A 12173-nucleotide genomic window follows, 5' to 3' on the forward strand; every position below is an offset into this window, starting at 1 on the left:
ATACCAAGATTTGCATAAATATTAACTTTTATTAAGAAATAAATACGTTTTGTTTGGACACAGCAACAATATAAACTTTGATAGGACAATTGTGACAAATTCTCAACAAAGTGATATTAATGATTATATTTATACACTAACACAGAAATATGAGATTCTGAATCAAGTACAGTCTCCTGCACCGCCCAAATCAAGAAGACCAGAAAAAAAACCCGTATGGGAGTATGAATTGTTTATTTTATTTAAATCAACCTGTAATAAACCTAATTTTTGGGTGGCATTAAGCGGTTGGGAAACACATTAACAGAACACAATGAATATCGGAAACAATCACTGATTTTATGCTAAAAGTATGACGATGTGCTTGATAACAATAAGAGGATACGTGTTGAAACGTCGTGCTTTTAGAATAAACCCAGTACTTAGTGATTCTTCCTGTATAAATTGTTTTCTGTTAATGTAGTAGCATTGCCATCATTTCAAGCTATCAGCTATGCATTCTGTTTGCTTCTGAAATATAATTTTTATTATAAATGATGGGTGTTTCAATAATATATGCAATATGATGGGAAACGATGTAAATATGATGTGTTTACAATTTACTTTTTGAATCAACAGCATTTAATGGCTATTAGATTAATGAACTCATTTTATCAATTATAATAACATTAATATTTTAACAAATATACTATAAAATCAAAACATTTATATATTCTGGTAGATAAATAAAGGTGATTGGCGAACCATTAAAGATACCTTATGTAAGATCTAAATCTGCACATTGCGGGTCTTTATTTTGGCTTCAAATGTCATAAACAATAATTCAGACACTTATTCACATGGCAATCCATAATCAATTATATAGAAATCGGATGCCTGAGATATTAAGCGGAATAGACAATGCATGCCACATCTTCGTATAATGTTACCAGCATACCAGGATACGCCCACATTTTCGAGAGATGGATAGAGAACAAGCTGAAAAGAAAGTGATTTTTCAGGAAATTACAATTCGATATGCGCAAATATCGAAAGGAACCGAGATCTTTGGGTTATAAGCATACATTTCAAGTTTAAACTAAATCCGATAAAAATTGTGACTTCTACAGTGTTCACAAGCTAAAAACGTGATTTTTCGTACATTCAGGGGCCATAATCCATGAAGTTACAGTCCGATACATGCCAATATCGAAAGGAACCGAGATCTTAGGGTGATAAACCTATATTTCAAGTTTCATTGAAATCGGATAAAAATTGTGACCCGTAGACTGTTCACAAACAATTGTGGACGGACGGACAGGGGCGACGACAAAATGGAATATCGAGATTTAATTATTATTGCAATGGTACTTGACAATTGAAACTATTTACGCTATTTTTTGTTAAAACTTAAAACATTCATAACATCGCTCCGTATAAAGAAAATTTGTAATATATTCACTTTTCATAATTTTTGTTACAGCAAGATCAACAAACTCTTTATCTAAATCTTACATAATGCATCTTTAATGTTAATAATGAAGGTATTTTTATAATATTAAATATACAACTTGAAGATTTTATAGTTACATGGATATGTGTATATGCACCAAGCACTATGTTGAAAAGGGAATGGTTACTGCCGATATCTTACAGAACTTTTCGTAGTCGTCTCAAATCCGTTGGATATGACACTATAATACCTATCAGACGAGGCTAAATCTATCTATTTCACATGCACACCTGAAGATTTTGTCACAGGTCACGATATGTACACAGGGTTTCGACACGTGATTGTTGCCGATGATTGTGGGTTAGGGTTAAGGTAATGCTTACGACTAGGTCTTGGTTTACATTTCGTGACCTATGACGAAATCTGCAGGTGTGCATGTGAAATAGATCTAACCACCAGACTAAGTCTCTTGTCTATTCACCATAAGACTAGAATGGGTCCAAGCACGCAATCATTGAAACATAGTGTCATAGTGAAGCATAAGAATTCACTGATAGTGCCAGTGACTTTCTCTTGTTCATGACGAATGTTAGACCAAAGGTATAGAGAGAGAGAGAAATGGGGTTTAACGTCCACTCGACACAAACTAGGTCATTTCGGGACTAACATATGGTTTAATTTTATTTCCATAATTCGCTTGCGCGTAGGGGTCTTTAGCTGTGGGAGGAAACCGGAGGACCCGGAGAAAACCCACGAGGTTGGACAGGCGCCCCTACTCCTTGCCACGTACAACCGGGGATTCGAAACCACGCCAGTCGACTCAATGACAGACTGTATGATACAGCGCGCGCACGCTAACCATTCAGCCATCCAACCCCCCAGACCAAAGGTATAGCGACGTAGGAACATGGTATATGCACAGAGGACCATGAACATCCTATACCATGTTCCATTCGGCAGGGGCTCTGTCATGATATTGGTTTGGTTTTCACATGACCGAAAGCTTCCACTGGTAACAGTCAGAGGTAATACTCTATGGCCTGCGACACCAGAGAGAGCGAGAGAGAGAGAGAGAGAGAGAGATCCTGGACAGTGATGTACTACTCGACTTTGACAACCACCCTATTCTCATTTGGCCAATCTTTATAAACGACAACGCCAGATCGCGCCATTGTTAGGTTTTTGCGTTGGGAGTCCGTTGTTACACTAGCAATGGTATGAATCCATCCAGCATATCTGAGATAATCTTTGATGTAATATCCGCCAGAGGATTGCCCGTGCAGAATCATATCCATTTGGATCAGGCACTATACAAGGAATGGAACGGACTAACACAAGCTCAGATCAGTCTCATCCAGGCAATGAAGAGGAGGCTATGCAAGATATTGACACCGTTTGACGGCTCTGTGAACAAATTAACTATGAAATGAAATGAGCTGAAATGTATGATGCTTGGACTTGGATTCCCCCATTTTCCGCCTGCGCTATTTTTGACGACATAATCTTCTTAAATCATCTACTTAATCTTCAATTTTTGTCATTCTTTGCGAGTACAGTGTTTCTCCGAGGCAGTTCATTCTGATTGAATACCTTCCAGAACGCAAAATAGCTAACAGGTCTGTTAGATGTTACTGTATTAGTATAAAAGAACTTTGTAAAATAAACCCCATGGTTATTAAGTACATGTATACAAATCATCCTAATTTTATATGCCATTTTGAATTCATTGATCTCTTTATAAATTATATTTTTAAAATGGAGAGAACTGTTCATGGTCGGGAACAATCGGAAGGCCTCGGTAGTTTTCGGAAGTTTACGGAAGCCATCACAAGTCTTTTTATATATGCCATTCTGAGGGCATCGATGTGTTCCTTATTCCTACCAAGTTTCAAACCGATATCTCAAATAGTGACGGAGATACGCCATCTTGAATGTCGCAAAAACGCCGAAGAAAATTTGTGAGAATCTTGATTCTAAATCTAAGCGTAGAAAATTGCGAATTTCAAAAAAAACGTCTGTGAGATCCCCAATGGGATTTGTCCAAACAATCCAAAATAGAAAACCCATCGAAGAGTCGACCAGAAATAAACGAGATGTGGGCAATTTAAAACTATAAAAACTAACCCAATTTATATTTAATAAATAGTTGCACGGAGGCCAATAAAATCTACGATGGCAGAATGTTTCCACCATACACAGTTTTGACTATCTAGAGTGATTGAAATCCACAAAAAAAAAGAAAAAAAAACGGCTTTCGAAAACAAAACCTCTTTCTTACCGAACATTTTGTAGAATTTTATACACGATTTTGTATCAATAATTGGCAAGAGAGTAAAAATCCCCAAAATAACGACAAGAGACTTATATTAAATGGATTTACAAGAACAGTAAGCTGGGATTGCAAACTTTTCAAATGTACAATATAGGGAACTTCCAAAATCGACAACTAATATTAGAATTTCTATAGTATCTGTTTCGCATCGCCCAAATCCACCAGAACATGCCCCTGTTCTCCTGAAAAAAAAAACAACAACAGAAATTTCACTATTACATTATACTATTTGTCTTAGTAAAATATACCGAAATGAGCAGTATAACAGTATTATACGAAACATTCTATTTTTTAATACGTCCAAAACAAATTATTTGCAAATTGATATCGATTAGGAGCTGATAAAAGACTGGATTTAATCATTACTGGGTGTCCATCTGCTAAGCTAGTCCATGAACACGTGTACTATCAGTCGTAGGCTAGTCTATGATTTCAAAGACACATCTTTACCACAGGGAGCGTTTTTTTTTACATAAACTGAACCTGTTTCCCAATCCCATTCAGATAGCCTAAACAAAATATTGTTTATAAAAAAATAATCTATGCCACCAGTGATAATCAGAACTATCAGTGATTGGTTATTATTTGAAAGACATATCAATATTATCAGTCTACGATTTCAAGAACACGTCTAATGTAAAAAGGAATGTACACCATAGGGGTGCAACATACATGCGGAATCAATCCAGATCAAAATCACCGCCTTACTAATGATGGCTATGCTTAATCTTTCTAGAATCTCTGATATAAATTGTTACCGAGGAGTTTAGATACAAAGCAATCTATGTTTATAATTGTGCAACTTCTTTAACAAAACATAACAGGTATACTTACAGACACTTAGCATGAGGAATAAATTGAAATCTATCAGGATCAGATAATTTAACAAGAACTTTCAATTCATTATTTATGTTTACCAAAGTTTCATTTTTATGGAAATAACGAACCCTGGAAAAAAAAAGAAAAAAAGATTTTGGTTTAGAAAGCTTCCATTGGTGGGAATTGGACAGTTTTATCCATACACCGAGATCTGATCAAGAAATCGTATTACAATTTACATCCGTCGTTTTTGTAGGTTTTCAAAAATATGGTTTGTCGAATGGTGGGGGGGGGGCATCAAATATACCACTAAAACCAACATGTTTCAGCTATTTAAATCTAAATACATCACTAAAACCATTATGTTTCAGCTATTTAAATCTAAATAAAACCACTATGTTTGAGTTATTTAAATCTAAATGCATCACTATAACTAATACGTTTCAGCTATTAAAATCTAAATACATCACTAAAACCGCTATGTTTCATTTTCACCGGGTCGTCCGGTTTCCTCCCACTGCTAAAGACCACTATGCGCAAGCGAATTATTGAAATAAAAATAAACCATATGTTAGTCCCGAAATGACCTAGTTTGTGTCGAGTGGACGTTAAAACGCAGGTAGTACCGCTGTCCGGGTAAAATTTCCCTCATATTCCCGTCTTTATTATCCCAGTCATTTCATTTTATATTTGCTTTGATTCTTCTCATAAATTGAGCCTATTGTGTACAATAAACTATGGAAGCCAACTACTACCATTCGTACTGTAATGGCACATCTCAAAGTATACATATTATCCAAACACTCGATAGCACTAAGGCAAAGTTCGTGTTACCGACTTTCATACCGTTTGGTTTCTTTTATATCGTCGGTATGCTGCCGAATGTTGACAAATATTAAATTCAGAATATTTGTAAATACTGAACGGAATTATTTTGAACGGTCCAACTTTCGCAATAGTTATTCATTCTCCAGTATTCCAATTTAGCAAATATTACGCATGTCTATATACATTACTTTTTAATTCGTGTTTGTTATTTCATAGGGTGGTAATCTGTTATTATAAGCTGTCGTAGAGAACACCGAGTCCCCCCCTCTCATGAAATATGTACTTGATAACCGGCAACATTTTATATTAACGTCTTAGGGATAACTTTTCGGTTTGAGGAGATAAATAGACAGCATGCATGGTAGGTTTGCAAATTAACTTTCTTTGACATTTCCTTTTTACATTTAAATAATTTTGATCTACTTTAAGCCACAGAACAAAACATTTATTGAAGCCCGTAAGGTGACCTTTGTACACAAGATAAATATATGTATACTTTTTAATATAATATAATATAATATATTACTTACGTAGGGCAACACATATCATAATCACTATTCGGTTTCTGAAGATTTCGACATATTTTGATCCTGTTAAAGAAAATAACCGACTACAATTGATTCTAATGATTTTTTTAAAAAAAATAAAATTGGGAATAATGTATTTTAAAAGTAGATAATGCTTCCATTTTAAAAAGATATGTGTAATCTCTTAAATTTTCATTCATATATAAATACCTTAAAGATACATTATGGGAGATTCGATAACGAGTTGGCAGTTCTTACTATAAGAGTTAAAAACTAGATAATGTAAAGGCAATTTGCTGAAAAATATATTCAAATTGATCCACTATGAACCGAGAACTAAGCGATTGAAGTTTTCGCCTAGCCTCGATCATCATTACTAAAGTCAGTACGATAAACAGCATAGTCTCGATTATCCATTTAATCGTTAAATCGTGAAGGAAAGTTATGCAGTAAATCAGCCCATAATCCACTCAAGCTCGCAGGCTAGCGATGCCACCTGTAGTTGATTGTGGTCAGGATAGGTTAATCAATGTCTAATTAATAATTTAGATAACATTTCAGGCCTAAAGAAAGACCTGCAATATACAGATTTAGCTTTTGCATAATGTATGTTTAAGTTTGATTATTTCAAAATTTAAAAGTAACATGGAAAATGAAAGAAGGATAGCTCGGCTTATATAAGTACTTACGATTTAAACGACTGGAGCCGGCAGACTGCAGATAAAAATGTTTTTTCATACTTTTGAAGATGTAACTTGTCCCATTCTCTTAATTTAACGTTGATTTCTTGCTCTGTGTGAAACAATCCGTCGTAATATCTAAGTATTTTTGAGGTTCTAATCTTCTTGCATTGTTCTCCATCACACAATGTCTGTATTGGATTGTTAGGTGAAGGACGTACTCGTACTGGTATTAATGGATCTTGCGCTAACGCAGGCCATCCCTGGACAACAGTTACCAATGGTACTAATACCGTGAGTGTATAATGCAGACTATACATAATAGTTGTCTGAAAAAATATGATTGAAATGAAATATCAATTCAAAAACGAAACGTCAGCAGGAATCTGGAAGTTAACAATCCATTGTCGGATAACAAATACATGTAATTAAAACACCTTGTCAATTGACAATTAGGGTAAACCACACACTACATTCAGTTGTAATCACTTCAAGGGACATTTAAATGTCGAGTTAATCAAATTTTATGAGTTGATTTGTTTGTGAAAAACGCCTTCTTCGTTAAAAAGATTATCCGGTTAGCCATGCTGACATTATCGAAGTTGAATTGACATTTTAATAATTATGATAACAATTACTTACACTTTCCATATTTCAATAAATTATAATGTTTAGTTATTATTTGGTGTTTTTATCAAACGCATTTATTTATATATTTCGAGTGTTCCGATCAAAATTCGTTTTTCGTGTATTTCGTGTTTTATAATAATATATTATCGCTCTAAATTTTACTTATACCGGCGTAGAAAATCAGACACCTAATTATATATAGCCGAAACGAATAAAGATATAATTTTGTTTTGATTTACTTGTAAAACTGAAAAGTCAAACTCATTTCAATGATATTGTTAAACATGTATGCCCATTCTTCACACAGAATTCGTGCTATTAGATCAGCCTGGTTCAACTCTGGATATTCTTATGTACAACCCTACGCATAGCAGACACGTCCCTATCGTCATGAATTACAGTTATCTGTAAAAAAAAACTCCGCCCCTACACACCCACCCACACACTGGTCCGCTATACTTTATTCCTCGAAAAATTCAAACCTTACGATTTTGCTAATACATCTACATCTAAATGCTAAATATCTCACAAATAATTACTTACCCCCTTCTCACTGGTCTTGAGATATAGTTTTTATATTGGCTTTATTTTTCATGTTAATATTACGTGTAATTTTATATATATTTGGTTAACTAATAAATGCTAATAATTACTTACCGTCTCCCCTCAACACCAATCACCTGTTTCTAGGCCAAGTTCACAAATATATATAACAGAAAACTGACAAATCTTTTCCTTTATTATTTGTTGATTTGCTTCAATGAGCATAAATAGCTCACGGTGGACCACCTCACGTGAGATGTTAGGTATAAATAAAGGTGTGTATATGCAACAAGCGGTTGCATAGATATCTAGACAAGTTTATGTTTACACCTCAAAAATAATCACTATTAAGTTAACAATAATAATAATATGTCGATGATGCGTTAAATCCACAAAACATGTTCTTTGTTAATAGCTTTCATTTATTCCGCTTAGTGTGAACATTAGATTTGGTTCCCATTTATATAGACCTGTATAATAAGATATAGCCCACGTCAATCTATGTGTCATATTTCTTAATTTTCAACATTTCTTACGTCAAACAAGGAAGGTCTTAACAGTGGTAGAGTTAAGTTCATTGTATTTGATTATTTATGCTCTCAATCCCATAATATTGTAAAAATAATCGGATGTATCCGATCACATCAGATCCTGTTGAAAACACTATTTTATGGTTCAATTTTCTCTTGAAGAATCCATTATGAATATCATTCTTTTTTTCTGTTCGGGTGGTGGGAGGAGATCCTTAGTCGCACAGCAGTAACATCCTATGGCTGTGCTATCTCTAGGATAGCACGATAGTAAACAAGCCGATTTTCGCTCAATGGTCTGACGCAAACATCCAATGCTATGGAACTGGTCCCATCTAATAGAATTAACATACCATATCAGCCCAATTCAATACTTTATATGGGAAAAAATGTGTCAGTTCCTTTTAAAATCTGCAGTAACAAATATAGACTATAAATGAGCAATCACAGTTTTAACAATGTTTGCAAGTCTGAGGGGAAAGTGCGACAAAATGCAGTGTTCGCAAGAAATTGATGCCAAACCGAAATGTAACTGCATAAATTGTTATCTAGTGTGGTCTTCGGTAGTAATACAATACTAAGTAGTAGCCGGGGTGGTTCGGTGAATGATAATATAAGGCCATTGTCAGCTAATTTGAAGGTAAACTGTTTCAATGGCATTTAGTAATTGAACTAGAGTATACAGGTCACAATTCTATGGAATACAATTACTGCTTTTTACTGAGCGACATTTCGACTAGGCTTCTCTGGTCAATATCAAGCTATGATAAAAAATGAAAATATGACAGGACAATATATACATGTACACAACAATGCTTAGTTAATGCTGACAAACCAGAGATCTCCCTTAATTACGTGTACCTAAACGTAATTTAATTTAATTAAGGATTGTAAAGTTAAACGCTAATAAGAACATTCAATAATACCAATTAACCTAAAAATTGACTAATTGATTAATGGATAAGTTGTTGTGGAGTATACACAATGTTTAGTGGGTTTTAATAATGACAAACGTTGAAAGAAAATGAAATTTGATGAAATGTTATCGATGACCCCTTTCACTGAAATAAACACAAATGATAAATGAATAGATTTTTGTGGGGTATTTGCAACGATTTGATGAGGTTTTGATAATGACAACATCCCAAGAAGATGAGATTTGATTGGTATTATGACAAAAAATAATTGATATGTGCATGTTGATGCGAGTGATTCTACTGATATACGAAAAACCCTTAGAACAATGACTGCACAAATGATCAATAGTCCCCTGAAGGATGACAATTTAAAATATTGAGTAGTACTTCCACTGGATGTTATAGTGATGAAGAAAGGCAGTATTAGAACTATTGAGTGCATTAAATTACAATAACAGCAGGCCTGAATTTGAAGGTGCCGGCTCCGATCCAAGTGATGGCAAAGAAATTTCTTATAATTTTCCGACGTGGTTTACCATTGTCAGGACACAGAACGGAAATCAAGGTCCCGTGTACAGTTGGAATTCAAAATTTCACACATAGGCCTACTTGTTACTAGCTTGAAGGGACTCAAAATTAAATGACACACAAGTTCGACGGCGTTATATTCTGTACAGGGGTATACAGAGTTTCGTTGGAGTTCAGATTTGGTATTCAGATATTTATTCTGTAATAATAACCATTGACTGTATACAAAGTTATTTTGTTTGCCCACCAATTCATAATCAAGATTCAATCATTTTATACATGACCTTAATATAGAATGATTTACCGCGTGACAATTTTTTTTTTAAGAAAAGATCGATTTTCACCATACCAAATACATAGCAAGTAAACAAATTTATTTTGGTAACCACCAATTCATGACCAAGATTCGATAATTTTATAGATGACCTTAAAGGAGCTAAATCGCTAATATTTGGGACCTAGAAATTGACTCAAATGGGTCGCAACGCATATAATAATGTATTATGATTGTATATAAACTGTTTTACATTCAATGGTTTCTGTTTTTACTGTAATTTCTTATCAGTCATGTTCGGCGAAATACGCCTGAAGTCTCAATGGAATGGCAATCTCTAGCGTATTTATTGTGCATGCTCTCCAGATAAGAAAATGGCGTCACCATTTGACATGACTTGTGGAATATGTCTAGCCTCGTTCTTCGAGCCCCGTGTTACCAATGGTATTGAAACGCATTATGGTTCACGATTCGTGTACCAATGGCAAAATGTTTATTTTGTCTTAAATATTGAATATCAGAAGCCCACATTTTCCCGGTAAGACCACAACATCAATGTTGATTTGAACTGACAAATAATTCGTGTTTTCAATGTCGAGGACTTTTGATGATACTGAGTTAGAGACTTAGCTACTTTAATATGGTATACTTTACCGCGTGCAAATTTTTTACAGAAGACCGATTTTCACCATACAAAATAAATGTACGTATAAAATCCAATGAAATCGAAAATTTAATTTTTCAGGTCTACACATAATATTGTCAAGCTAAGGGCTCGCAAAGAAATGTTCCTAATTAAACTAGTACTTATGGATATTATTGAAATTCCAATTTTGGTTCTTTTAAAACAAAACAGGTGTCAGGTAGCGCCCATTGGTTAAGAGTACATCTAAAATGAATGTGTAGGACGAAAAATCTAGGTCACGTGTACACATTGACGTGCACGTAAAAGAACCCGTAAGAGCTGGAATTTGATATTAAGAGTAGGCCGTGGCGCGACTGTCCGAGCAGAATGTCGCTTACAGTACACTATGTGGCATTAACGCAGTCGGAGTAGAACAGTGAGACTCCCCCCCCCCCATCAAAACAACAAAAATACGACGATAATATTAATATCAAAGAAATAACGATACAACCAAAGAAAACGCACCCATTACAATTCTGATGCCATTGCCAATACACACAATTAGAATTTGATTTACTAATTAAGACAAGTCTCCGAAAGACTACCCTTATGATTACATTATCAATGAGGCACTAATTGTATGGATTTATGAACGTTATATTGAGATTTTAAACAATAAAAATGACCATTTGTAAAATATGGCACCAATTATGTATTAAATCTCCCCAAACACGCCCCCCCCCCCCAAAAAAAAAATAGAAAAAAAACCAACAAAAAAACAAAACAAAACATAGTCTATGGATAGTCTATTTTGGGAAAGATTTCTTTTGGTATTTTCCATAAATACACCATGAGATTTATTGTAATATTTGTTATCGTCACAAAATCTATTATAATATTGAATGCTTTATGTTACATGACACTTGACATTTGGTATGTGCTTGGGATACATTTAGTAGCCTATTCAATGGGACAGTAGTGTGTCTTTTCGAAGTGAGACAATAGGCGAACTCCCCAAACTGCCTAAAATGGGTTCAGTGCTAAACAGAGCATAACAGAGAAACAGTTTGTGGATTACTAAAATTAATACCGCCGTTGGCAATTCGATAAACCCAACATCCGGGTTTAGTTCTCACAGCCAATGAAAACTACACCGGTATTGTGTTTTTCAGCAGAAAATCGCACCCAAGTTCCTATAAGTAAACCCCAAAAAACCATAAAAATCCCATAGTTTTATTTAAAAATCCTGGTCACGAAGTCACGATCGCTTTGTTGACGAACACAAAACAAAACCCTAAAAACATTAAAGTACGATATCTGGTTTCTTATGAACCGAAGCTTCAAACTGTGTCATGTCATAATGTACCCGCCCGCGAATGTCCGGATGGACCGGATAAATGCATTTTTAACCTCCAAAATAACGCCAGAGAATGTAAAATCGTTGTGCTAGGGCTAACAAAATTGTCAATAAATCAAGCAGATGATCACATTTTAAAAATCAAACTAGG

General features: G+C 34.6%; 1 long non-coding RNA gene across 1 annotated transcript; it reads right to left on the reverse strand.

Moving 5' to 3' along the window:
- Positions 1–9: 9 nt before the first annotated feature.
- On the reverse strand, positions 10–8111 carry LOC126831732 (uncharacterized). Its single transcript, XR_007684289.2, has 5 exons — positions 7906–8111; positions 6628–6947; positions 5942–6001; positions 4599–4712; positions 10–3946 (listed from the first exon to the last, which is right to left on the reverse strand). It is a non-coding gene; the product is annotated as an uncharacterized LOC126831732 (long non-coding RNA).
- Positions 8112–12173: the final 4062 nt, after the last annotated feature.

Source organism: Patella vulgata, chromosome 9 (genome assembly GCF_932274485.2).
Source record: "Patella vulgata chromosome 9, xgPatVulg1.2, whole genome shotgun sequence".
Lineage (NCBI taxonomy): Eukaryota > Metazoa > Mollusca > Gastropoda > Patellidae > Patella > Patella vulgata.